The sequence below is a fragment of the Pseudophryne corroboree genome, unplaced genomic scaffold, assembly GCF_028390025.1.
Source record: "Pseudophryne corroboree isolate aPseCor3 unplaced genomic scaffold, aPseCor3.hap2 scaffold_880, whole genome shotgun sequence".
NCBI lineage: Eukaryota > Metazoa > Chordata > Amphibia > Anura > Myobatrachidae > Pseudophryne > Pseudophryne corroboree.
The window spans coordinates 216,600-243,211 of NW_026970459.1; the positions used below are offsets into that span (position 1 = coordinate 216,600).

The 26,612-nt window shown below is 39.8% G+C and overlaps 5 non-coding genes across 5 annotated transcripts; 4 read left to right on the forward strand and 1 right to left on the reverse strand.

Annotated features, from left to right (window-relative positions):
- Window positions 1-20,713: 20,713 nt before the first annotated feature.
- LOC135043790 (U1 spliceosomal RNA) lies at window positions 20,714-20,876 on the reverse strand. Its single transcript, XR_010236598.1, has one exon. It is a non-coding gene; the product is annotated as a U1 spliceosomal RNA (small nuclear RNA).
- A 144-nt stretch (window positions 20,877-21,020) lies between these two features.
- Window positions 21,021-21,136, forward strand: LOC135043802 (U5 spliceosomal RNA). Its single transcript, XR_010236605.1, has one exon. It is a non-coding gene; the product is annotated as a U5 spliceosomal RNA (small nuclear RNA).
- A 270-nt stretch (window positions 21,137-21,406) lies between these two features.
- On the forward strand, window positions 21,407-21,522 carry LOC135043798 (U5 spliceosomal RNA). The gene has a single exon (XR_010236601.1). It is a non-coding gene; the product is annotated as a U5 spliceosomal RNA (small nuclear RNA).
- Window positions 21,523-21,808: 286 nt separating this feature from the next.
- LOC135043744 (U5 spliceosomal RNA) lies at window positions 21,809-21,924 on the forward strand. Its single transcript, XR_010236558.1, has one exon. It is a non-coding gene; the product is annotated as a U5 spliceosomal RNA (small nuclear RNA).
- Window positions 21,925-22,198: 274 nt separating this feature from the next.
- Window positions 22,199-22,314, forward strand: LOC135043748 (U5 spliceosomal RNA). Its single transcript, XR_010236562.1, has one exon. It is a non-coding gene; the product is annotated as a U5 spliceosomal RNA (small nuclear RNA).
- The last annotated feature ends 4,298 nt before the right edge of the window (window positions 22,315-26,612 follow it).

Sequence of the window (26,612 nt, forward strand, 5' to 3'; positions counted from 1 at the left end):
AGCCTCCTTTTAGTGCTTCATCTACACGTAATAGTCCTGAATTTTCCAATGCCTATCTCTTTGCAAAAGAGAGATATCGGCAAGGAAATGCTGTATTGTACCTTTGCATTTTTCTCCCAAACGAAAGACACTAGAATGAAAATTTTAAAGCCTCCTGTTAGTGCTTCATCTACACGTTATAGCCCTGCATTTTCCAATGCCTATCTCTTTGCAAAAGAGAGATATCGGCAAGGAAAAGCTGTATAGTACCTTTGCATTTTTCTCCCAAACGAAAGACACTAGAATGAAAATTGTAAAGCCTCCTGTTAGTGCTTCATCTACACGTTAAAGCCCTGAATTTTCCAATGCCTATCTCTTTGCAAAAGAGAGATATCGGCAAGGAAAAACTGTATTGTACCTTTGCATTTTTCTCCCAAACGAAAGACACTAGAATGAAAATTTTAAAGCCTCCTGTTAGTGCTTCATCTACACGTTATAGCCCTGAATTTTCCAAAGCCTAGCTCTTTGCAAAAGAGAGATATTGGCAAGGAAAAGCTGTATTGTACCTTTGCATTTTTCTCCCAAACGAAGGACACTAGATTGAAAATTTTAAAGCCTCCTATTAGTGCTTCATCTACACGTTATAGCCCTGAATTTTCCAATGCCTATCTCTTTGCAAAAGAGAGATATCGGCAAGGAAAAGCTGTATTGTACCTTTACATTTTTCTCCCAAACGAAGGACACTAGAATGAAAATTTTAAAGCCTCCTGTTAGTGCTTCATCTACACGTTATAGCCCTGAATTTTCCAATGCCTATCTCTTTGCAAAAGAGAGATATCGGCAAGGAAAAGCTGCATTGTACCTTTGCATTTTTCTCCCAAACGAAAGACACTAGAATGAAAATTGTAAAGCCTCCTGTTAGTGCTTCATCTACACGTTATAGCCCTGCATTTTCCAATGCCTAGCTCTTTGCAAAAGAGAGATATTGGCAAGGAAAAGCTGTGTTGTACCTTTGCATTTTTCTCCCAAACGAAGGACACTAGATTGAAAATTTTAAAGCCTACTATTAGTGCTTCATCTACACGTTATAGCCCTGAATTTTCCAATGCCTAGCTCTTTGCAAAAGAGAGATATTGGCAAGGAAAAGCTGAATTGTACCTTTGCATTTTTCTCACAAACGAAGGACACTAGATTGAAAATTTTAAAGCCTCCTATTAGTGCTTCATCTACACGTTATAGCCCTGAATTTTCCAATGCCTATCTCTTTGCAAAAGAGAGATATCGGCAAGGAAAAGCTGCATTGTACTTTTGCATTTTTCTCCCAAACGAAAGACACTAGAATGAAAATTTTAAAGCCTCCTTTTAGTGCTTCATCTACACGTAATAGTCCTGAATTTTCCAATGCCTATCTCTTTGCAAAAGAGAGATATCGGCAAGGAAATGCTGTATTGTACCTTTGCATTTTTCTCCCAAACGAAAGACACTAGAATGAAAATTTTAAAGCCTCCTGTTAGTGCTTCATCTACACGTTATAGCCCTGCATTTTCCAATGCCTATCTCTTTGCAAAAGAGAGATATCGGCAAGGAAAAGCTGTATTGTACCTTTGCATTTTTCTCCCAAACGAAAGACACTAGAATGAAAATTGTAAAGCCTCCTGTTAGTTCTTCATCTACACGTTATAGCCCTGAATTTTCCAATGCCTATCTCTTTGCAAAAGAGAGATATCGGCAAGGAAAAGCTGCATTGTACTTTTGCATTTTTCTCCCAAACGAAAGACACTAGAATGAAAATTTTAAAGCCTCCTTTTAGTGCTTCATCTACACGTAATAGTCCTGAATTTTCCAATGCCTATCTCTTTGCAAAAGAGAGATATCGGCAAGGAAATGCTGTATTGTACCTTTGCATTTTTCTCCCAAACGAAAGACACTAGAATGAAAATTTTAAAGCCTCCTGTTAGTGCTTCATCTACACGTTATAGCCCTGCATTTTCCAATGCCTATCTCTTTGCAAAAGAGAGATATCGGCAAGGAAAAGCTGCAATGTACTTTTGCATTTTTCTCCCAAACGAAAGACACTAGAATGAAAATTTTAAAGCCTCCTTTTAGTGCTTCATCTACACGTAATAGTCCTGAATTTTCCAATGCCTATCTCTTTGCAAAAGAGAGATATCGGCAAGGAAATGCTGTATTGTACCTTTGCATTTTTCTCCCAAACGAAAGACACTAGAATGAAAATTTTAAAGCCTCCTGTTAGTGCTTCATCTACACGTTATAGCCCTGCATTTTCCAATGCCTATCTCTTTGCAAAAGAGAGATATCGGCAAGGAAAAGCTGTATTGTACCTTTGCATTTTTCTCCCAAACGAAAGACACTAGAATGAAAATTGTAAAGCCTCCTGTTAGTGCTTCATCTACACGTTATAGCCCTGAATTTTCCAATGCCTATCTCTTTGCAAAAGAGAGATATCGGCAAGGAAAAACTGTATTGTACCTTTGCATTTTTCTCCCAAACGAAGGACACTAGATTGAAAATTTTAAAGCTTCCTATTAGTGCTTCATCTACACGTTATAGCCCTGAATTTTCCAATGCCTATCTCTTTGCAAAAGAGAGATATCGGCAAGGAAAAGCTGTATTGTACTTTTGCATTTTTCTCCCAAACGAAGGACACTAGAATGAAAATTTTAAAGCCTCCTGCTAGTGCTTCATCTACACGTTATAGCCCTGAATTTTCCAATGCCTATCTCTTTGCAAAAGAGAGATATCGGCAAGGAAAAGCTGTATTGTACCTTTGCATTTTTCTCCCAAACGAAAGACACTAGAATGAAAATTTTAAAGCCTCCTGTTAGTGCTTCATCTACACGTTATAGCCCTGCATTTTCCAATGCCTATCTCTTTACAAAAGAGAGATATCGGCAAGGAAAAGCTGCATTGTACCTTTGCATTTTTCTCCCAAACGAAAGACACTAGAATGAAAATTGTAAAGCCTCCTGTTAGTGCTTCATCTACACGTTATAGCCCTGCATTTTCCAATGCCTAGCTCTTTGCAAAAGAGAGATATTGGCAAGGAAAAGCTGTATTGTACCTTTGCATTTTTCTCCCAAACGAAGGACACTAGATTGAAAAATTTTAAAGCCTCCTATTAGTGCTTCATCTACACGTTATAGCCCTGAATTTTCCAATGCCTAGCTCTTTGCAAAAGAGAGATATTGGCAAGGAAAAGCTGTATTGTACCTTTGCATTTTTCTCCCAAACGAAGGACACTAGATTGAAAATTTTAAAGCCTCCTATTAGTGCTTCATCTACACGTTATAGCCCTGAATTTTCCAATGCCTATCTCTTTGCAAAAGAGAGATATCGGCAAGGAAAAGCTGCAATGTACTTTTGCATTTTTCTCCCAAACGAAAGACACTAGAATGAAAATTTTAAAGCCTCCTTTTAGTGCTTCATCTACACGTAATAGTCCTGAATTTTCCAATGCCTATCTCTTTGCAAAAGAGAGATATCGGCAAGGAAATGCTGTATTGTACCTTTGCATTTTTCTCCCAAACGAAAGACACTAGAATGAAAATTTTAAAGCCTCCTGTTAGTGCTTCATCTACACGTTATAGCCCTGCATTTTCCAATGCCTATCTCTTTGCAAAAGAGAGATATCGGCAAGGAAAAGCTGTATTGTACCTTTGCATTTTTCTCCCAAACGAAAGACACTAGAATGAAAATTGTAAAGCCTCCTGTTAGTGCTTCATCTACACGTTATAGCCCTGAATTTTCCAATGCCTATCTCTTTGCAAAAGAGAGATATCGGCAAGGAAAAACTGTATTGTACCTTTGCATTTTTCTCCCAAACGAAGGACACTAGATTGAAAATTTTAAAGCTTCCTATTAGTGCTTCATCTACACGTTATAGCCCTGAATTTTCCAATGCCTATCTCTTTGCAAAAGAGAGATATCGGCAAGGAAAAGCTGTATTGTACTTTTGCATTTTTCTCCCAAACGAAGGACACTAGAATGAAAATTTTAAAGCCTCCTGTTAGTGCTTCATCTACACGTTATAGCCCTGAATTTTCCAATGCCTATCTCTTTGCAAAAGAGAGATATCGGCAAGGAAAAGCTGTATTGTACCTTTGCATTTTTCTCCCAAACGAAAGACACTAGAATGAAAATTTTAAAGCCTCCTGTTAGTGCTTCATCTACACGTTATAGCCCTGCATTTTCCAATGCCTATCTCTTTACAAAAGAGAGATATCGGCAAGGAAAAGCTGCATTGTACCTTTGCATTTTTCTCCCAAACGAAAGACACTAGAATGAAAATTGTAAAGCCTCCTGTTAGTGCTTCATCTACACGTTATAGCCCTGCATTTTCCAATGCCTAGCTCTTTGCAAAAGAGAGATATCGGCAAGGAAATGCTGTATTGTACCTTTGCATTTTTCTCCCAAACGAAAGACACTAGAATGAAAATTTTAAAGCCTCCTGTTAGTGCTTCATCTACACGTTATAGCCCTGCATTTTCCAATGCCTATCTCTTTGCAAAAGAGAGATATCGGCAAGGAAAAGCTGTATTGTACCTTTGCATTTTTCTCCCAAACGAAAGACACTAGAATGAAAATTGTAAAGCCTCCTGTTAGTGCTTCATCTACACGTTATAGCCCTGAATTTTCCAATGCCTATCTCTTTGCAAAAGAGAGATATCGGCAAGGAAAAACTGTATTGTACCTTTGCATTTTTCTCCCAAACGAAAGACACTAGAATGAAAATTGTAAAGCCTCCTGTTAGTGCTTCATCTACACGTTATAGCCCTGCATTTTCCAATGCCTAGCTCTTTGCAAAAGAGAGATATTGGCAAGGAAAAGCTGTATTGTACCTTTGCATTTTTCTCCCAAACGAAGGACACTAGATTGAAAATTTTAAAGCCTCCTATTAGTGCTTCATCTACACGTTATAGCCCTGAATTTTCCAATGCCTATCTCTTTGCAAAAGAGAGATATCGGCAAGGAAAAGCTGCAATGTACTTTTGCATTTTTCTCCCAAACGAAAGACACTAGAATGAAAATTTTAAAGCCTCCTTTTAGTGCTTCATCTACACGTAATAGTCCTGAATTTTCCAATGCCTATCTCTTTGCAAAAGAGAGATATCGGCAAGGAAATGCTGTATTGTACCTTTGCATTTTTCTCCCAAACGAAAGACACTAGAATGAAAATTTTAAAGCCTCCTGTTAGTGCTTCATCTACACGTTATAGCCCTGCATTTTCCAATGCCTATCTCTTTGCAAAAGAGAGATATCGGCAAGGAAAAGCTGTATAGTACCTTTGCATTTTTCTCCCAAACGAAAGACACTAGAATGAAAATTGTAAAGCCTCCTGTTAGTGCTTCATCTACACGTTAAAGCCCTGAATTTTCCAATGCCTATCTCTTTGCAAAAGAGAGATATCGGCAAGGAAAAACTGTATTGTACCTTTGCATTTTTCTCCCAAACGTGACCTTCGTTTGGGAGAAAAATGCAAAGGTACAAGACAGCTTTTCCTTGCCAATATCTCTCTTTTGCAAAGAGCTGCGCATTGGAAAATTCAGGGCTATGTCGTGTAGATGATGGCCTAACAGGAGGCTTTAAAATTTTCTTTCTAGTGTCCTTCGTTTGGGAGAAAAATGCAATGGTACAAGACAGCTTTTCCTTGCCAATATCTCTCTTTTGCAAAGAGCTGCGCATTGGAAAATTCAGGGCTATGTCGTGTAGATGATGGCCTAACAGGAGGCTTTAAAATTTTCTTTCTAGTGACCTTCGTTTGGGAGAAAAATGCAAAGGTACAAGACAGCTTTTCCTTGCCAATATCTCTCTTTTGCAAAGAGCTGCGCATTGGAAAATTCAGGGCTATGTCGTGTAGATGATGGCCTAACAGGAGGCTTTAAAATTTTCTTTCTAGTGACCTTCGTTTGGGAGAAAAATGCAAAGGTACAAGACAGCTTTTCCTTGCCAATATCTCTCTTTTGCAAAGAGCTGCGCATTGGAAAATTCAGGGCTATGTCGTGTAGATGATGGCCTAACAGGAGGCTTTAAAATTTTCTTTCTAGTGCCCTTCGTTTGGGAGAAAAATGCAATGGTACAAGACAGCTTTTCCTTGCCAATATCTCTCTTTTGCAAAGAGCTACGCATTGGAAAATTCAGGGCTATGTCGTGTAGATGATGGCCTAACGAGGCTTTAAAATTTTCTTTCTAGTGACCTTCGTTTGGTAGAAAAATGCAAAGGTACAAGACAGCTTTTCCTTGCCAATATCTCTCTTTTGCAAAGAGCTGCGCATTGGAAAATTCAGGGCTATGTCGTGTAGATGATGGCCTAACAGGAGGCTTTAAAATATTCTTTCTAGTGTCCTTCGTTTGGGAGAAAAATGCAATGGTACAAGACAGCTTTTCCTTGCCAATATCTCTCTTTTGCAAAGAGCTGCGCATTGGAAAATTCAGGGCTATGTCGTGTAGATGATGGCCTAACAGGAGGCTTTAAAATTTTCTTTCTAGTGACCTTCGTTTGGGAGAAAAATGCAAAGGTACAAGACAGCTTTTCCTTGCCAATATCTCTCTTTTGCAAAGAGCTGCGCATTGGAAAATTCAGGGCTATGTCGTGTAGATGATGGCCTAACAGTAGGCTTTAAAATTTTCTTTCTAGTGTCCTTCGTTTGGGAGAAAAATGCAAAGGTACAAGACAGCTTTTCCTTGCCAATATCTCTCTTTTGCAAAGAGCTGCGCATTGGAAAATTCAGGGCTATGTCGTGTAGATGATGGCCTAACAGGAGGCTTTAAAATGTTCTTTCTAGTGTCCTTCGATTGGGAGAAAAATGCAATGGTACAAGACAGCTTTTCCTTGCCAATATCTCTCTTTTGCAAAGAGCTGCGCATTGGAAAATTCAGGGCTATGTCGTGTAGATGATGGCCTAACAGGAGGCTTTAAAATTTTCTTTCTAGTGTCCTTCGTTTGGGAGAAAAATGCAATGGTACAAGACAGCTTTTCCTTGCCAATATCTCTCTTTTGCAAAGAGCTGCGCATTGGAAAATTCAGGGCTATGTCGTGTAGATGATGGCCTAAAAGGAGGCTTTAAAATTTTCTTTCTAGTGTCCTTCGTTTGGGAGAAAAATGCAATGGTACAAGACAGCTTTTCCTTGCCAATATCTCTCTTTTGCAAAGAGCTGCGCATTGGAAAATTCAGGGCTATGTCGTGTAGATGATGGCCTAACAGGAGGCTTTAAAATTTTCTTTCTAGTGTCCTTCGTTTGGGAGAAAAATGCAATGGTACAAGACAGCTTTTCCTTGCCAATATCTCTCTTTTGCAAAGAGATAGGCATTGGAAAATTCAGGGCTATAACGTGTAGATGAAGCACTAACAGGAGGCTTTAAAATTTTCATTCTAGTGTCCTTCGTTTGGGAGAAAAATGCAAAGGTACAATACAGCTTTTCCTTGCCGATATCTCTCTTTTGCAAAGAGATAGGCATTGGAAAATTCAGGGCTATAACGTGTAGATGAAGCACTAATAGGAGGCTTTAAAATTTTCAATCTAGTGTCCTTCGTTTGGGAGAAAAATGCAAAGGTACAATACAGCTTTTCCTTGCCAATATCTCTCTTTTGCAAAGAGCTAGGCTTTGGAAAATTCAGGGCTATAACGTGTAGATGAAGCACTAACAGGAGGCTTTAAAATTTTCATTCTAGTGTCTTTCGTTTGGGAGAAAAATGCAAAGGTACAATACAGTTTTTCCTTGCCGATATCTCTCTTTTGCAAAGAGATAGGCATTGGAAAATTCAGGGCTTTAACGTGTAGATGAAGCACTAACAGGAGGCTTTACAATTTTCATTCTAGTGTCTTTCGTTTGGGAGAAAAATGCAAAGGTACTATACAGCTTTTCCTTGCCGATATCTCTCTTTTGCAAAAAGATAGGCATTGGAAAATGCAGGGCTATAACGTGTAGATGAAGCACTAACAGGAGGCTTTAAAATTTTCATTCTAGTGTCTTTCGTTTGGGAGAAAAATGCAAAGGTACAATACAGCATTTCCTTGCCGATATCTCTCTTTTGCAAAGAGATAGGCATTGGAAAATTCAGGACTATTACGTGTAGATGAAGCACTAAAAGGAGGCTTTAAAATTTTCATTCTAGTGTCTTTCGTTTGGGAGAAAAATGCAAAAGTACATTGCAGCTTTTCCTTGCCGATATCTCTCTTTTGCAAAGAGATAGGCATTGGAAAATTCAGGGCTATAACGTGTAGATGAAGCACTAATAGGAGGCTTTAAAATTTTCAATCTAGTGTCCTTCGTTTGGGAGAAAAATGCAAAGGTACAATACAGCTTTTCCTTGCCAATATCTCTCTTTTGCAAAGAGCTAGGCATTGGAAAATGCAGGGCTATAACGTGTAGATGAAGCACTAACAGGAGGCTTTACAATTTTCATTCTAGTGTCTTTCGTTTGGGAGAAAAATGCAAAGGTACAATACAGTTTTTCCTTGCCGATATCTCTCTTTTGCAAAGAGATAGGCATTGGAAAATTCAGGGCTATAACGTGTAGATGAAGCACTAACAGGAGGCTTTACAATTTTCATTCTAGTGTCTTTCGTTTGGGAGAAAAATGCAAAGGTACAATACAGCTTTTCCTTGCCGATATCTCTCTTTTGCAAAGAGATAGGCATTGGAAAATGCAGGGCTATAACGTGTAGATGAAGGACTAACAGGAGGCTTTAAAATTTTCATTCTAGTGTCTTTCGTTTGGGAGAAAAATGCAAAGGTACAATACAGCATTTCCTTGCCGATATCTCTCTTTTGCAAAGAGATAGGCATTGGAAAATTCAGGACTATTACGTGTAGATGAAGCACTAAAAGGAGGCTTTAAAATTTTCATTCTAGTGTCTTTCGTTTGGGAGAAAAATGCAAAAGTACAATGCAGCTTTTCCTTGCCGATATCTCTCTTTTGCAAAGAGATAGGCATTGGAAAATTCAGGGCTATAACGTGTAGATGAAGCACTAATAGGAGGCTTTAAAATTTTCAATCTAGTGTCCTTCGTTTGGGAGAAAAATGCAAAGGTACAATACAACTTTTCCTTGCCAATATCTCTCTTTTGCAAAGAGCTAGGCATTGGACAATTCAGGGCTATAACGTGTAGATGAAGCACTAATAGGAGGCTTTAAAATTTTTCAATCTAGTGTCCTTCGTTTGGGAGAAAAATGCAAAGGTACAATACAGCTTTTCCTTGCCAATATCTCTCTTTTGCAAAGAGCTAGGCATTGGAAAATGCAGGGCTATAACGTGTAGATGAAGCACTAACAGGAGGCTTTACAATTTTCATTCTAGTGTCTTTCGTTTGGGAGAAAAATGCAAAGGTACAATGCAGCTTTTCCTTGCCGATATCTCTCTTTTGTAAAGAGATAGGCATTGGAAAATGCAGGGCTATAACGTGTAGATGAAGCACTAACAGGAGGCTTTAAAATTTTCATTCTAGTGTCTTTCGTTTGGGAGAAAAATGCAAAGGTACAATACAGCTTTTCCTTGCCGATATCTCTCTTTTGCAAAGAGATAGGCATTGGAAAATTCAGGGCTATAACGTGTAGATTAAGCACTAACAGGAGGCTTTAAAATTTTCATTCTAGTGTCCTTCGTTTGGGAGAAAAATGCAAAAGTACAATACAGCTTTTCCTTGCCGATATCTCTCTTTTGCAAAGAGATAGGCATTGGAAAATTCAGGGCTATAACGTGTAGATGAAGCACTAATAGGAAGCTTTAAAATTTTCAATCTAGTGTCTTTCGTTTGGGAGAAAAATGCAAAGGTACAATACAGTTTTTCCTTGCCGATATCTCTCTTTTGCAAAGAGATAGGCATTGGAAAATTCAGGGCTATAACGTGTAGATGAAGCACTAACAGGAGGCTTTACAATTTTCATTCTAGTGTCTTTCGTTTGGGAGAAAAATGCAAAGGTACAATACAGCTTTTCCTTGCCGATATCTCTCTTTTGCAAAGAGATAGGCATTGGAAAATGCAGGGCTATAACGTGTAGATGAAGCACTAACAGGAGGCTTTAAAATTTTCATTCTAGTGTCTTTCGTTTGGGAGAAAAATGCAAAGGTACAATACAGCATTTCCTTGCCGATATCTCTCTTTTGCAAAGAGATAGGCATTGGAAAATTCAGGACTATTACGTGTAGATGAAGCACTAAAAGGAGGCTTTAAAATTTTCATTCTAGTGTCTTTCGTTTGGGAGAAAAATGCAAAAGTACATTGCAGCTTTTCCTTGCCGATATCTCTCTTTTGCAAAGAGATAGGCATTGGAAAATGCAGGGCTATAACGTGTAGATGAAGCACTAACAGGAGGCTTTAAAATTTTCATTCTAGTGTCTTTCGTTTGGGAGAAAAATGCAAAGGTACAATACAGCATTTCCTTGCCGATATCTCTCTTTTGCAAAGAGATAGGCATTGGAAAATTCAGGACTATTACGTGTAGATGAAGCACTAAAAGGAGGCTTTAAAATTTTCATTCTAGTGTCTTTCGTTTGGGAGAAAAATGCAAAAGTACAATGCAGCTTTTCCTTGCCGATATCTCTCTTTTGCAAAGAGATAGGCATTGGAAAATTCAGGGCTATAACGTGTAGATGAAGCACTAATAGGAGGCTTTAAAATTTTCAATCTAGTGTCCTTCGTTTGGGAGAAAAATGCAAAGGTACAATACAGCATTTCCTTGCCGATATCTCTCTTTTGCAAAGAGATAGGCATTGGAAAATTCAGGACTATTACGTGTAGATGAAGCACTAAAAGGAGGCTTTAAAATTTTCATTCTAGTGTCTTTCGTTTGGGAGAAAAATGCAAAAGTACAATGCAGCTTTTCCTTGCCGATATCTCTCTTTTGCAAAGAGATAGGCATTGGAAAATTCAGGGCTATAACGTGTAGATGAAGCACTAATAGGAGGCTTTAAAATTTTCAATCTAGTGTCCTTCGTTTGGGAGAAAAATGCAAAGGTACAATACAGCTTTTCCTTGCCAATATCTCTCTTTTGCAAAGAGCTAGGCATTGGAAAATGCAGGGCTATAACGTGTAGATGAAGCACTAACAGGAGGCTTTACAATTTTCATTCTAGTGTCTTTCGTTTGGGAGAAAAATGCAAAGGTACAATGCAGCATTTCCTTGCCGATATCTCTCTTTTGCAAAGAGATAGGCATTGGAAAATGCAGGGCTATAACGTGTAGATGAAGCACTAACAGGAGGCTTTAAAATTTTCATTCTAGTGTCTTTCGTTTGGGAGAAAAATGCAAAGGTACAATACAGCATTTCCTTGCCGATATCTCTCTTTTGCACTGAGATAGGCATTGGAAAATTCAGGGCTATAACGTGTAGATGAAGCACTAACAGGAGGCTTTAAAATTTTCATTCTAGTGTCTTTCGTTTGGGAGAAAAATGCAAAGGTACAATACAGCTTTTCCTTGCCGATATCTCTCTTTTGCAAAGAGATAGGCATTGGAAAATTCAGGGCTATAACGTGTAGATGAAGCACTAACAGGAGGCTTTAAAATTTTCATTCTAGTGTCCTTCGTTTGGGAGAAAAATGCAAAGGTACAATACAGCTTTTCCTTGCCGATATCTCTCTTTTGCAAAGAGCTAGGCATTGGAAAATTCAGGGCTATAACGTGTAGATGAAGCACTAACAGGAGGCTTTAAAATTTTCATTCTAGTGTCTTTCGTTTGGGAGAAAAATGCAAAGGTACAATACAGTTTTTCCTTGCCGATATCTCTCTTTTGCAAAGAGATAGGCATTGGAAAATTCAGGGCTATAACGTGTAGATGAAGCACTAACAGGAGGCTTTACAATTTTCATTCTAGTGTCTTTCGTTTGGGAGAAAAATGCAAAGGTACAATACAGCTTTTCCTTGCCGATATCTCTCTTTTGCAAAGAGATAGGCATTGGAAAATGCAGGGCTATAACGTGTAGATGAAGCACTAAAAGGAGGCTTTAAAATTTTCATTCTAGTGTCTTTCGTTTGGGAGAAAAATGCAAAAGTACAATGCAGCTTTTCCTTGCCGATATCTCTCTTTTGCAAAGAGATAGGCATTGGAAAATTCAGGGCTATAACGTGTAGATGAAGCACTAATAGGAGGCTTTAAAATTTTCAATCTAGTGTCCTTCGTTTGGGAGAAAAATGCAAAGGTACAATACAGCTTTTCCTTGCCAATATCTCTCTTTTGCAAAGAGCTAGGCATTGGAAAATGCAGGGCTATAACGTGTAGATGAAGCACTAACAGGAGGCTTTACAATTTTCATTCTAGTGTCTTTCGTTTGGGAGAAAAATGCAAAGGTACAATGCAGCTTTTCCTTGCCGATATCTCTCTTTTGCAAAGAGATAGGCATTGGAAAATGCAGGGCTATAACGTGTAGATGAAGCACTAACAGGAGGCTTTAAAATTTTCATTCTAGTGTCTTTCGTTTGGGAGAAAAATGCAAAGGTACAATACAGCTTTTCCTTGCCGATATCTCTCTTTTGCAAAGAGATAGGCATTGGAAAATTCAGGGCTATAACGTGTAGATGAAGCACTAACAGGAGGCTTTAAAATTTTCATTCTAGTGTCCTTCGTTTGGGAGAAAAATGCAAAGGTACAATACAGCTTTTCCTTGCCGATATCTCTCTTTTGCAAAGAGATAGGCATTGGAAAATTCAGGGCTATAACGTGTAGATGAAGCACTAATAGGAGGCTTTAAAATTTTCAATCTAGTGTCCTTCGTTTGGGAGAAAAATGCAAAGGTACAATACAGCTTTTCCTTGCCAATATCTCTCTTTTGCAAAGAGCTAGGCATTGGAAAATTCAGGGCTATAACGTGTAGATGAAGCACTAACAGGAGGCTTTAAAATTTTCATTCTAGTGTCTTTCGTTTGGGAGAAAAATGCAAAGGTACAATACAGTTTTTCCTTGCCGATATCTCTCTTTTGCAAAGAGATAGGCATTGGAAAATTCAGGGCTATAACGTGTAGATGAAGCACTACCAGGAGGCTTTAAAATTTTCATTCTAGTGTCTTTCGTTTGGGAGAAAAATGCAAAGGTACAATACAGCATTTCCTTGCCGATATCTCTCTTTTGCAAAGAGCTAGGCATTGGAAAATGCAGGGCTATAACGTGTAGATGAAGCACTAACAGGAGGCTTTACAATTTTCATTCTAGTGTCTTTCGTTTGGGAGAAAAATGCAAAGGTACAATGCAGCTTTTCCTTGCCGATATCTCTCTTTTGCAAAGAGATAGGCATTGGAAAATGCAGGGCTATAACGTGTAGATGAAGCACTAACAGGAGGCTTTAAAATTTTCATTCTAGTGTCTTTCGTTTGGGAGAAAAATGCAAAGGTACAATACAGCTTTTCCTTGCCGATATCTCTCTTTTGCAAAGAGATAGGCATTGGAAAATTCAGGGCTATAACGTGTAGATGAAGCACTAACAGGAGGCTTTAAAATTTTCATTCTAGTGTCTTTCGTTTGGGAGAAAAATGCAAAGGTACAATACAGCTTTTCCTTGCCGATATCTCTCTTTTGCAAAGAGATAGGCATTGGAAAATGCAGGGCTATAACGTGTAGATGAAGCACTAACAGGAGGCTTTAAAATTTTCATTCTAGTGTCTTTCGTTTGGGAGAAAAATGCAAAGGTACAATACAGCATTTCCTTGCCGATATCTCTCTTTTGCAAAGAGATAGGCATTTGAAAATTCAGGACTATTACGTGTAGATGAAGCACTAAAAGGAGGCTTTAACATTTTCATTCTAGTGTCTTTCGTTTGGGAGAAAAATGCAAAAGTACAATGCAGCTTTTCCTTGCCGATATCTCTCTTTTGCAAAGAGATAGGCATTGGAAAATTCAGGGCTATAACGTGTAGATGAAGCACTAATAGGAGGCTTTAAAATTTTCAATCTAGTGTCCTTCGTTTGGGAGAAAAATGCAAAGGTACAATACAGCTTTTCTTGCCAATATCTCTCTTTTGCAAAGAGCTAGGCATTGGAAAATGCAGGGCTATAACGTGTAGATGAAGCACTAACAGGAGGCTTTACAATTTTCATTCTAGTGTCTTTCGTTTGGGAGAAAAATGCAAAGGTACAATGCAGCATTTCCTTGCCGATATCTCTCTTTTGCAAAGAGATAGGCATTGGAAAATGCAGGGCTATAACGTGTAGATGAAGCACTAACAGGAGGCTTTAAAATTTTCATTCTAGTGTCTTTCGTTTGGGAGAAAAATGCAAAGGTACAATACAGCATTTCCTTGCCGATATCTCTCTTTTGCACAGAGATAGGCATTGGAAAATTCAGGGCTATAACGTGTAGATGAAGCACTAACAGGAGGCTTTAAAATTTTCATTCTAGTGTCTTTCGTTTGGGAGAAAAATGCAAAGGTACAATACAGCTTTTCCTTGCCGATATCTCTCTTTTGCAAAGAGATAGGCATTGGAAAATTCAGGGCTATAACGTGTAGATGAAGCACTAACAGGAGGCTTTAAAATTTTCATTCTAGTGTCCTTCGTTTGGGAGAAAAATGCAAAGGTACAATACAGCTTTTCCTTGCCGATATCTCTCTTTTGCAAAGAGCTAGGCATTGGAAAATTCAGGGCTATAACGTGTAGATGAAGCACTAACAGGAGGCTTTAAAATTTTCATTCTAGTGTCTTTCGTTTGGGAGAAAAATGCAAAGGTACAATACAGTTTTTCCTTGCCGATATCTCTCTTTTGCAAAGAGATAGGCATTGGAAAATTCAGGGCTATTACGTGTAGATGAAGCACTAACAGGAGGCTTTACAATTTTCATTCTAGTGTCTTTCGTTTGGGAGAAAAATGCAAAGGTACAATACAGCTTTTCCTTGCCGATATCTCTCTTTTGCAAAGAGATAGGCATTGGAAAATGCAGGGCTATAACGTGTAGATGAAGCACTAAAAGGAGGCTTTAAAATTTTCATTCTAGTGTCTTTCGTTTGGGAGAAAAATGCAAAAGTACAATGCAGCTTTTCCTTGCCGATATCTCTCTTTTGCAAAGAGATAGGCATTGGAAAATTCAGGGCTATAACGTGTAGATGAAGCACTAATAGGAGGCTTTAAAATTTTCAATCTAGTGTCCTTCGTTTGGGAGAAAAATGCAAAGGTACAATACAGCTTTTCCTTGCCAATATCTCTCTTTTGCAAAGAGCTAGGCATTGGAAAATGCAGGGCTATAACGTGTAGATGAAGCACTAACAGGAGGCTTTACAATTTTCATTCTAGTGTCTTTCGTTTGGGAGAAAAATGCAAAGGTACAATGCAGCTTTTCCTTGCCGATATCTCTCTTTTGCAAAGAGATAGGCATTGGAAAATGCAGGGCTATAACGTGTAGATGAAGCACTAACAGGAGGCTTTAAAATTTTCATTCTAGTGTCTTTCGTTTGGGAGAAAAATGCAAAGGTACAATACAGCTTTTCCTTGCCGATATCTCTCTTTTGCAAAGAGATAGGCATTGGAAAATTCAGGGCTATAACGTGTAGATGAAGCACTAACAGGAGGCTTTAAAATTTTCATTCTAGTGTCCTTCGTTTGGGAGAAAAATGCAAAGGTACAATACAGCTTTTCCTTGCCGATATCTCTCTTTTGCAAAGAGATAGGCATTGGAAAATTCAGGGCTATAACGTGTAGATGAAGCACTAATAGGAGGCTTTAAAATTTTCAATCTAGTGTCCTTCGTTTGGGAGAAAAATGCAAAGGTACAATACAGCTTTTCCTTGCCAATATCTCTCTTTTGCAAAGAGCTAGGCATTGGAAAATTCAGGGCTATAACGTGTAGATGAAGCACTAACAGGAGGCTTTAAAATTTTCATTCTAGTGTCTTTCGTTTGGGAGAAAAATGCAAAGGTACAATACAGTTTTTCCTTGCCGATATCTCTCTTTTGCAAAGAGATAGGCATTGGAAAATTCAGGGCTATAACGTGTAGATGAAGCACTAACAGGAGGCTTTAAAATTTTCATTCTAGTGTCTTTCGTTTGGGAGAAAAATGCAAAGGTACAATACAGCATTTCCTTGCCGATATCTCTCTTTTGCAAAGAGCTAGGCATTGGAAAATGCAGGGCTATAACGTGTAGATGAAGCACTAACAGGAGGCTTTACAATTTTCATTCTAGTGTCTTTCGTTTGGGAGAAAAATGCAAAGGTACAATGCAGCTTTTCCTTGCCGATATCTCTCTTTTGCAAAGAGATAGGCATTGGAAAATGCAGGGCTATAACGTGTAGATGAAGCACTAACAGGAGGCTTTAAAATTTTCATTCTAGTGTATTTCGTTTGGGAGAAAAATGCAAAGGTACAATACAGCTTTTCCTTGCCGATATCTCTCTTTTGCAAAGAGATAGGCATTGGAAAATTCAGGGCTATAACGTGTAGATGAAGCACTAACAGGAGGCTTTAAAATTTTCATTCTAGTGTCTTTCGTTTGGGAGAAAAATGCAAAGGTACAATACAGCTTTTCCTTGCCGATATCTCTCTTTTGCAAAGAGATAGGCATTGGAAAATGCAGGGCTATAACGTGTAGATGAAGCACTAACAGGAGGCTTTAAAATTTTCATTCTAGTGTCTTTCGTTTGGGAGAAAAATGCAAAGGTACAATACAGCATTTCCTTGCCGATATCTCTCTTTTGCAAAGAGATAGGCATTTGAAAATTCAGGACTATTACGTGTAGATGAAGCACTAAAAGGAGGCTTTAACATTTTCATTCTAGTGTCTTTCGTTTGGGAGAAAAATGCAAAAGTACAATGCAGCTTTTCCTTGCCGATATCTCTCTTTTGCAAAGAGATAGGCATTGGAAAATTCAGGGCTATAACGTGTAGATGAAGCACTAATAGGAGGCTTTAAAATTTTCAATCTAGTGTCCTTCGTTTGGGAGAAAAATGCAAAGGTACAATACAGCTTTTCCTTGCCAATATCTCTCTTTTGCAAAGAGCTAGGCATTGGAAAATGCAGGGCTATAACGTGTAGATGAAGCACTAACAGGAGGCTTTACAATTTTCATTCTAGTGTCTTTCGTTTGGGAGAAAAATGCAAAGGTACAATGCAGCATTTCCTTGCCGATATCTCTCTTTTGCAAAGAGATAGGCATTGGAAAATGCAGGGCTATAACGTGTAGATGAAGCACTAACAGGAGGCTTTAAAATTTTCATTCTAGTGTCTTTCGTTTGGGAGAAAAATGCAAAGGTACAATACAGCATTTCCTTGCCGATATCTCTCTTTTGCACAGAGATAGGCATTGGAAAATTCAGGGCTATAACGTGTAGATGAAGCACTAACAGGAGGCTTTAAAATTTTCATTCTAGTGTCTTTCGTTTGGGAGAAAAATGCAAAGGTACAATACAGCTTTTCCTTGCCGATATCTCTCTTTTGCAAAGAGATAGGCATTGGAAAATTCAGGGCTATAACGTGTAGATGAAGCACTAATAGGAGGCTTTAAAATTTTCAATCTAGTGTCCTTCGTTTGGGAGAAAAATGCAAAGGTACAATACAGCTTTTCCTTGCCAATATCTCTCTTTTGCAAAGAGCTAGGCATTGGAAAATGCAGGGCTATAACGTGTAGATGAAGCACTAACAGGAGGCTTTACAATTTTCATTCTAGTGTCTTTCGTTTGGGAGAAAAATGCAAAGGTACAATGCAGCTTTTCCTTGCCGATATCTCTCTTTTGCAAAGAGATAGGCATTGGAAAATACAGGGCTATAACGTGTAGATGAAGCACTAACAGGAGGCTTTAAAATTTTCATTCTAGTGTCTTTCGTTTGGGAGAAAAATGCAAAGGTACAATACAGCTTTTCCTTGCCGATATCTCTCTTTTGCAAAGAGATAGGCATTGGAAAATTCAGGGCTATAACGTGTAGATGAAGCACTAACAGGAGGCTTTAAAATTTTCATTCTAGTGTCTTTCGTTTGGGAGAAAAATGCAAAGGTACAATACAGCTTTTCCTTGCCGATATCTCTCTTTTGCAAAGAGATAGGCATTGGAAAATGCAGGGCTATAACGTGTAGATGAAGCACTAACAGGAGGCTTTAAAATTTTCATTCTAGTGTCTTTAGTTTGGGAGAAAAATGCAAAGGTACAATACAGCATTTCCTTGCCGATATCTCTCTTTTGCAAAGAGATAGGCATTGGAAAATTCAGGACTATTACGTGTAGATGAAGCACTAAAAGGAGGCTTTAAAATTTTCATTCTAGTGTCTTTCGTTTGGGAGAAAAATGCAAAAGTACAATGCAGCTTTTCCTTGCCGATATCTCTCTTTTGCAAAGAGATAGGCATTGGAAAATTCAGGGCTATAACGTGTAGATGAAGCACTAATAGGAGGCTTTAAAATTTTCAATCTAGTGTCCTTCGTTTGGGAGAAAAATGCAAAGGTACAATACAGCTTTTCTTGCCAATATCTCTCTTTTGCAAAGAGCTAGGCATTGGAAAATGCAGGGCTATAACGTGTAGATGAAGCACTAACAGGAGGCTTTACAATTTTCATTCTAGTGTCTTTCGTTTGGGAGAAAAATGCAAAGGTACAATGCAGCATTTCCTTGCCGATATCTCTCTTTTGCAAAGAGATAGGCATTGGAAAATGCAGGGCTATAACGTGTAGATGAAGCACTAACAGGAGGCTTTAAAATTTTCATTCTAGTGTCTTTCGTTTGGGAGAAAAATGCAAAGGTACAATACAGCATTTCCTTGCCGATATCTCTCTTTTGCACAGAGATAGGCATTGGAAAATTCAGGGCTATAACGTGTAGATGAAGCACTAACAGGAGGCTTTACAATTTTCATTCTAGTGTCTTTCGTTTGGGAGAAAAATGCAAAGGTACAATACAGCTTTTCCTTGCCGATATCTCTCTTTTGCAAAGAGATAGGCATTGGAAAATTCAGGGCTATAACGTGTAGATGAAGCACTAACAGGAGGCTTTAAAATTTTCATTCTAGTGTCCTTCGTTTGGGAGAAAAATGCAAAGGTACAATACAGCTTTTCCTTGCCGATATCTCTCTTTTGCAAAGAGCTAGGCATTGGAAAATTCAGGGCTATAACGTGTAGATGAAGCACTAACAGGAGGCTTTAAAATTTTCATTCTAGTGTCTTTCGTTTGGGAAAAAAATGCAAAGGTACAATACAGTTTTTCCTTGCCGATATCTCTCTTTTGCAAAGAGATAGGCATTGGAAAATTCAGGGCTATAACGTGTAGATGAAGCACTAACAGGAGGCTTTACAATTTTCATTCTAGTGTCTTTCGTTTGGGAGAAAAATGCAAAGGTACAATACAGCTTTTCCTTGCCGATATCTCTCTTTTGCAAAGAGATAGGCATTGGAAAATGCAGGGCTATAACGTGTACATGAAGCACTAAAAGGAGGCTTTAAAATTTTCATTCTAGTGTCTTTCGTTTGGGAGAAAAATGCAAAAGTACAATGCAGCTTTTCCTTGCCGATATCTCTCTTTTGCAAAGAGATAGGCATTGGAAAATTCAGGGCTATAACGTGTAGATGAAGCACTAATAGGAGGCTTTAAAATTTTCAATCTAGTGTCCTTCGTTTGGGAGAAAAATGCAAAGGTACAATACAGCTTTTCCTTGCCAATATCTCTCTTTTGCAAAGAGCTAGGCATTGGAAAATGCAGGGCTATAACGTGTAGATGAAGCACTAACAGGAGGCTTTACAATTTTCATTCTAGTGTCTTTCGTTTGGGAGAAAAATGCAAAGGTACAATGCAGCTTTTCCTTGCCGATATCTCTCTTTTGCAAAGAGATAGGCATTGGAAAATGCAGGGCTATAACGTGTAGATGAAGCACTAACAGGAGGCTTTAAAATTTTCATTCTAGTGTCTTTCGTTTGGGAGAAAAATGCAAAGGTACAATACAGCTTTTCCTTGCCGATATCTCTCTTTTGCAAAGAGATAGGCATTGGAAAATTCAGGGCTATAACGTGTAGATGAAGCACTAACAGGAGGCTTTAAAATTTTCATTCTAGTGTCCTTCGTTTGGGAGAAAAATGCAAAGGTACAATACAGCTTTTCCTTGCCGATATCTCTCTTTTGCAAAGAGATAGGCATTGGAAAATTCAGGGCTATAACGTGTAGATGAAGCACTAATAGGAGGCTTTAAAATTTTCAATCTAGTGTCCTTCGTTTGGGAGAAAAATGCAAAGGTACAATACAGCTTTTCCTTGCCAATATCTCTCTTTTGCAAAGAGCTAGGCATTGGAAAATTCAGGGCTATAACGTGTAGATGAAGCACTAACAGGAGGCTTTAAAATTTTCATTCTAGTGTCTTTCGTTTGGGAGAAAAATGCAAAGGTACAATATAGTTTTTCCTTGCCGATATCTCTCTTTTGCAAAGGCTTCAACCCTCGTCTGCATATGAAAAGAGACAAGGGGCGTGCAGGGCATGGCGGCCTTTTGCGGCGCTTGGATGACCCCTAGTTCGCATTACACACCTCCACCCTCCTTCGGTGTGGGGCTCATGTTGGCTATGCCCCAGCCCCTGAAGCATTCAAGCTGATTTCTTGCAGCAGCTGGGCACTGTAACTGCTCCAGAGACGCTCTGTAAGGCAAGTAAAAGGGTGTGGGCCCTGCAGCACTACCTGTAGTTTGCATTGTGCGCTGGAAGGCACGAAGTAAGCAGACGGGAGAAGTCAGGATAGTGCGCAAGGGCATAGAAGGGAGCGGCTCAAGAAAAGAGAAGTGGAAACAGACAGCAAACTAGGCTGGAGAGAGACCTGAGACAAAGAGATCTGAATTATACGAGAGCCGACCAGGGGAAACACAAATTATGCAGTCAAGTTTCCCACATTTGGGGAAAACGCAGAAGCAGCACACCCAGAGTGCAATGGGTGAGCCTTGCCCTGGGAGAAGCACCTTCATGATCATAGTATCTCACCTGGCAGGTAAGTAGGAGTTGGGCTAGAGCTGGGGAGGGTCGCTGCTCGAGCATCCCCCTGTCAAGTAAAGGAGATTCAACTGAGGCAGCACAAGGGAACTCTCATCTGGGGACAACAACTGCAGGGAGAACACATATTTTCAGATAAAAATCTTGGTCATGCTCTGGTTTCTCTTCAGAACGAACAAATCTTTCGCCTTTTACTAAAGATTTCCGTGGAGAGGAGCAAAACCGAGTTTTATCTCAATTTTTGCATGCCCCATCTTTTTGGGGTTTCTTTTATCGGTTTAAAGATAGAATGAGTGTGCTTTAATGTAAGCTCATTTGCATAGAAATGACAGTAAATGTTTGTTTCTTTTCAAACAGAACTTTCTTGACCATGCTACTTGCTTGAAAGATCTGGGAGCACATGGAATACAGTACAAACCATGCTTATAGCAAGGAGAAGACAGGTGAGAAATCTGCTTTCTTTCAAATTGGGCGCTCACTTTGATCTGAATGAGGACTGCTGGCACGGCACTCAGGCGACAGGTGGAATCTTGGTCATGCTCTGGTTTCTCTTCAGAACGAACAAATCTTTCGCCTTTTACTAAAGATTTCCGTGGAGAGGAGCAAAACTGAGTTTTATCTCAATTTTTGCATGCCCCATATTATTGGGGTTTCTTTTATCGGATTAAAGACAGAACGAGTGTGCTTTCTTGTTAGCTTTAATGTAAGTTTATTTGCATAACAATGACAATAAATGCCTGTTTCTTTTCAAGCAGAACTTTCTTGACCATACTAATTGCTTGAAAGATCTGGGAGCACATGGAAAAGAGTACAAACCATGCTTATAGCAAGGGGAAGCCTGGTGAGAAATCTGCTTTCTTTCTTTCAAATTGGGTGCTCACTTTGAGCTGAATGAGGACTGCTGGCATGGCACTCAGGCGACAGGTGGAATCTTGGTCATGCTCTGGTTTCTCTTCAGAACGAACAAATCTTTCGCCTTTTACTAAAGATTTCCGTGGAGAGGAGCAAAACTGAGTTTTATCTCAATTTTTGCATGCCCCGTCTTATTGGGGTTTCTTTTATCAGTTTAAAGATAGAACGAGTGTGCTTTAATGTAAGCTCATTTGCATAGAAATGACAGTAAATGTTTGTTTCTTTTCAAACAGAACTTTCTTGACTATACTAATTGCTTGAAAGATCTGGGAGCACATGGAAAAGAGTACAAACCATGTTTATAGCAAGGGGAAGCCTGGTGAGAAATCTGCTTTCTTTCTTTCAAAGTTGGTGCTCACTTTGAGCTGAATGAGGACTGCTGGCATGGCACTCAGGCAACAGGTAGAATCTTGGTCATGCTGTGGTTTCTCTTCAGAACGAACAAATCTTTCGCCTTTTACTAAAGATTTCCGTGGAGAGGAGCAAAACTGAGTTTTATCTCAATTTTTGCATGCCCCATCTTATTGGGGTTTTATTTTATCGGTTTAAAGATAGAACGAGTGTGCTTTAATGTAAGCTCATTTGCATAGAAATGACAGTAAATGTTTGTTTCTTTTCAAACAGAACTTTCTTGACCACACTAATTGTTTGAAAGATCTGGGAGCACATGGAAAAGAGTACAAACCATGTTTATAGCAAGGGGAAGCTGTCACAACTGAGGGCCTGAGCTGACGGGAGGCAGCCTCAGTTGTAGGGGCTGAGATGTACCGGAACCTGGGAGGTTGTATCAGACCCCTGGACATGTAAGTAACATAAATAATAAATGCCCGAAGGCGTGACCACGACAACTTGGATAAAAGTCAATGATGTTTATTATGACAACTCCGCAACACAGCAGCAGTAAAAGAAAACGTAAAAGTCAGCAAAGAATAAATACAGTTCCTGGGTACTACAGGATGGCAGGAGCCACAGGGCACTGGTAGTGTGAGATAGTTCTTATGATCTTCTAGATGGAAAGTCCTTACCAGGCCCGACTGTAGCAATGGAGATAACCCAGGATTGTGCCAGCTGGTGTTCCAGGAAAAGCTGGGTTGCTGAAGATAAAACAGCTGCTGTGGATACTGGCTGGAACCTGACTGTTGTTAGCACGTAGTGGATACTGGCTGGAACCAGTTAAATAATAAATGAACTTGGGAGCGATGAAATATGAACTGAAATGTAGAACTTGAGAGCGGAGAAATAATAATACCGGTGGAGAGTGGTAAAGTGTAGAAAGGACTAGAGATGAGCGGGTTCGGTTTCTCTGAATCCGAACCCGCACGAACTTCATGTTTTTTTCACGGGTCCGAGCAGACTCGGATCCTCCCGCCTTGCTCGGTTAACCCGAGCGCGCCCGAACGTCATCATGACGCTGTCGGATTCTCGCGAGACTCGGATTCTATATAAGGAGCCGCGCGTCGCCGCCATTTTCACACGTGCATTGAGATTGATAGGGAGAGGACGTGGCTGGCGTCCTCTCCATTTAGATTAGGGTTGAGAGAGAGAGAGAGAGATTGACCCGAGGCTGTGATACTGTAGAAGAGAGTGCAGAGTTTAGTGACTGACGACCACAGTGACCACCAGACAGTGCAGTTGTTTGTTTTATTTAATATATCCGTTCTCTGCCTGAAAAAAACGATACACACAGTGACTCAGTCACATACCATATCTGTGTGCACTGCTCAGCCCAGTGTGCTGCATCAATGTATATATATATATCTGACTGTGCTCAGCTCACACAGCTTATAATTGTGGGGGAGACTGGGGAGCACTGCAGTGCCAGTTATAGGTTATAGCAGGAGCCAGGAGTACATAATATTATATTAAAATTAAACAGTGCACACTTTTGCTGCAGGAGTGCCACTGCCAGTGTGACTAGTGACCAGTGACCTGACCACCAGTATATATAATATTAGTAGTATACTATCTCTTTATCAACCAGTCTATATTAGCAGCAGACACAGTACAGTGCGGTAGTTCACGGCTGTGGCTACCTCTGTGTCGGCACTCGGCAGCCCGTCCATAATTGTATATACCACCTAACCGTGGTTTTTTTTTCTTTCTTTATAGTCATACTAGTTACGAGTATACTATCTCTTTATCAACCAGTCTATATTAGCAGCAGACACAGTACAGTGCGGCAGTTCACGGCTGTGGCTACCTCTGTGTCGGCACTCGGCAGCCCGTCCATAATTGTATATACCACCTAACCGTGGTTTTTTTTTCTTTCTTTATACATACATACTAGTTACGAGTATACTATCTCTTTATCAACCAGTCTATATTAGCAGCAGACACAGTACAGTGCGGTAGTTCACGGCTGTGGCTACCTCTGTGTCGGCACTCGGCAGCCCGTCCATAATTGTATATACCACCTAACCGTGGTTTTTTTTTCTTTCTTTATACATACATACTAGTTACGAGTATACTATCTCTTTATCAACCAGTCTATATATTAGCAGCAGACACAGTACAGTGCGGTAGTTCACGGCTGTGGCTACCTCTGTGTCGGCACTCGGCAGCCCGTCCATAATTGTATATACCACCTAACCGTGGTTTTTTTTTCTTTCTTTATACATACATACTAGTTACGAGTATACTATCTCTTTATCAACCAGTCTATATATTAGCAGCAGACACAGTACAGTGCGGTAGTTCACGGCTGTGGCTACCTCTGTGTCGGCACTCGGCAGCCCGTCCATAATTGTATATACCACCTAACCGTGGTTTTTTTTTCTTTCTTTATACATACATACTAGTTACGAGTATACTATCTCTTTATCAACCAGTCTATATTAGCAGCAGACACAGTACAGTGCGGTAGTTCACGGCTGTGGCTACCTCTGTGTCGGCACTCGGCAGCCCGTCCATAATTGTATATACCACCTAACCGTGGTTTTTTTTTCTTTCTTTATACATACATACTAGTTACGAGTATACTATCTCTTTATCAACCAGTCTATATATTAGCAGCAGACACAGTACAGTGCGGTAGTTCATGGCTGTGGCTACCTCTGTGTCGGCACTCGGCAGCCCGTCCATAATTGTATATACCACCTAACCGTGGTTTTTTTTTCTTTCTTTATACATACATACTAGTTATGAGTATACTATCTCTTTATCAACCAGTCTATATATTAGCAGCAGACACAGTACAGTGCGGTAGTTCACGGCTGTGGCTACCTCTGTGTCGGCACTCGGCAGCCCGTCCATAATTGTATATACCACCTAACCGTGGTTTTTTTTTCTTTCTTTATACATACATACTAGTTACGAGTATACTATCTCTTTATCAACCAGTCTATATATTAGCAGCAGACACAGTACAGTGCGGTAGTTCACGGCTGTGGCTACCTCTGTGTCGGCACTCGGCAGCCCGTCCATAATTGTATATACCACCTAACCGTGGTTTTTTTTTCTTTCTTTATAGTCATACTAGTTACGAGTATACTATCTCTTTATCAACCAGTCTATATTAGCAGCAGACACAGTACAGTGCGGTAGTTCACGGCTGTGGCTACCTCTGTGTCGGCACTCGGCAGCCCGTCCATAATTGTATATACCACCTAACCGTGGGTTTTTTTTCTTTCTTTATACATACATACTAGTTACGAGTATACTATCTCTTTATCAACCAGTCTATATATTAGCAGCAGACACAGTACAGTGCGGTAGTTCACGGCTGTGGCTACCTCTGTGTCGGCACTCGGCAGCCCGTCCATAATTGTATATACCACCTAACCGTGGTTTTTTTTTCTTTCTTTATACATACATACTAGTTACGAGTATACTATCTCTTTATCAACCAGTCTATATATTAGCAGCAGACACAGTACAGTGCGGTAGTTCACGGCTGTGGCTACCTCTGTGTCGGCACTCGGCAGCCCGTCCATAATTGTATATACCACCTAACCGTGGTTTTTTTTTCTTTCTTTATACATACATACTAGTTACGAGTATACTATCTCTTTATCAACCAGTCTATATATTAGCAGCAGACACAGTACAGTGCGGTAGTTCACGGCTGTGGCTACCTCTGTGTCGGCACTCGGCAGCCCGTCCATAATTGTATACTAGTATCCAATCCATCCATCTCCATTGTTTACCTGAGGTGCCTTTTAGTTGTGCCTATTAAAATATGGAGAACAAAAATGTTGAGGTTCCAAAATTAGGGAAAGATCAAGATCCACTTCCACCTCGTGCTGAAGCTGCTGCCACTAGTCATGGCCGAGACGATGAAATGCCAGCAACGTCGTCTGCCAAGGCCGATGCCCAATGTCATAGTACAGAGCATGTCAAATCCAAAACACCAAATATCAGTAAAAAAAGGACTCCAAAACCTAAAATAAAATTGTCGGAGGAGAAGCGTAAACTTGCCAATATGCCATTTACCACACGGAGTGGCAAGGAACGGCTGAGGCCCTGGCCTATGTTCATGGCTAGTGGTTCAGCTTCACATGAGGATGGAAGCACTCAGCCTCTCGCTAGAAAAATGAAAAGACTAAAGCTGGCAAAAGCAGTAGCACCGCAAAGAACTGTGCGTTCTTCGAAATCCCAAATCCACAAGGAGAGTCCGACTCCAATTGTGTCGGTTGCGATGCCTGACCTTCCCAACACTGGACGTGAAGAGCATGCGCCTTCCACCATTTGCACGCCCCCTGCAAGTGATGGAAGGAGCACCCGCAGTCCAGTTCCTGATAGTCAGATTGAAGATGTCAGTGTTGAAGTACACCAGGATGAGGAGGATATGGGTGTTGCTGGCGCTGGGGAGGAAATTGACCAGGAGGATTC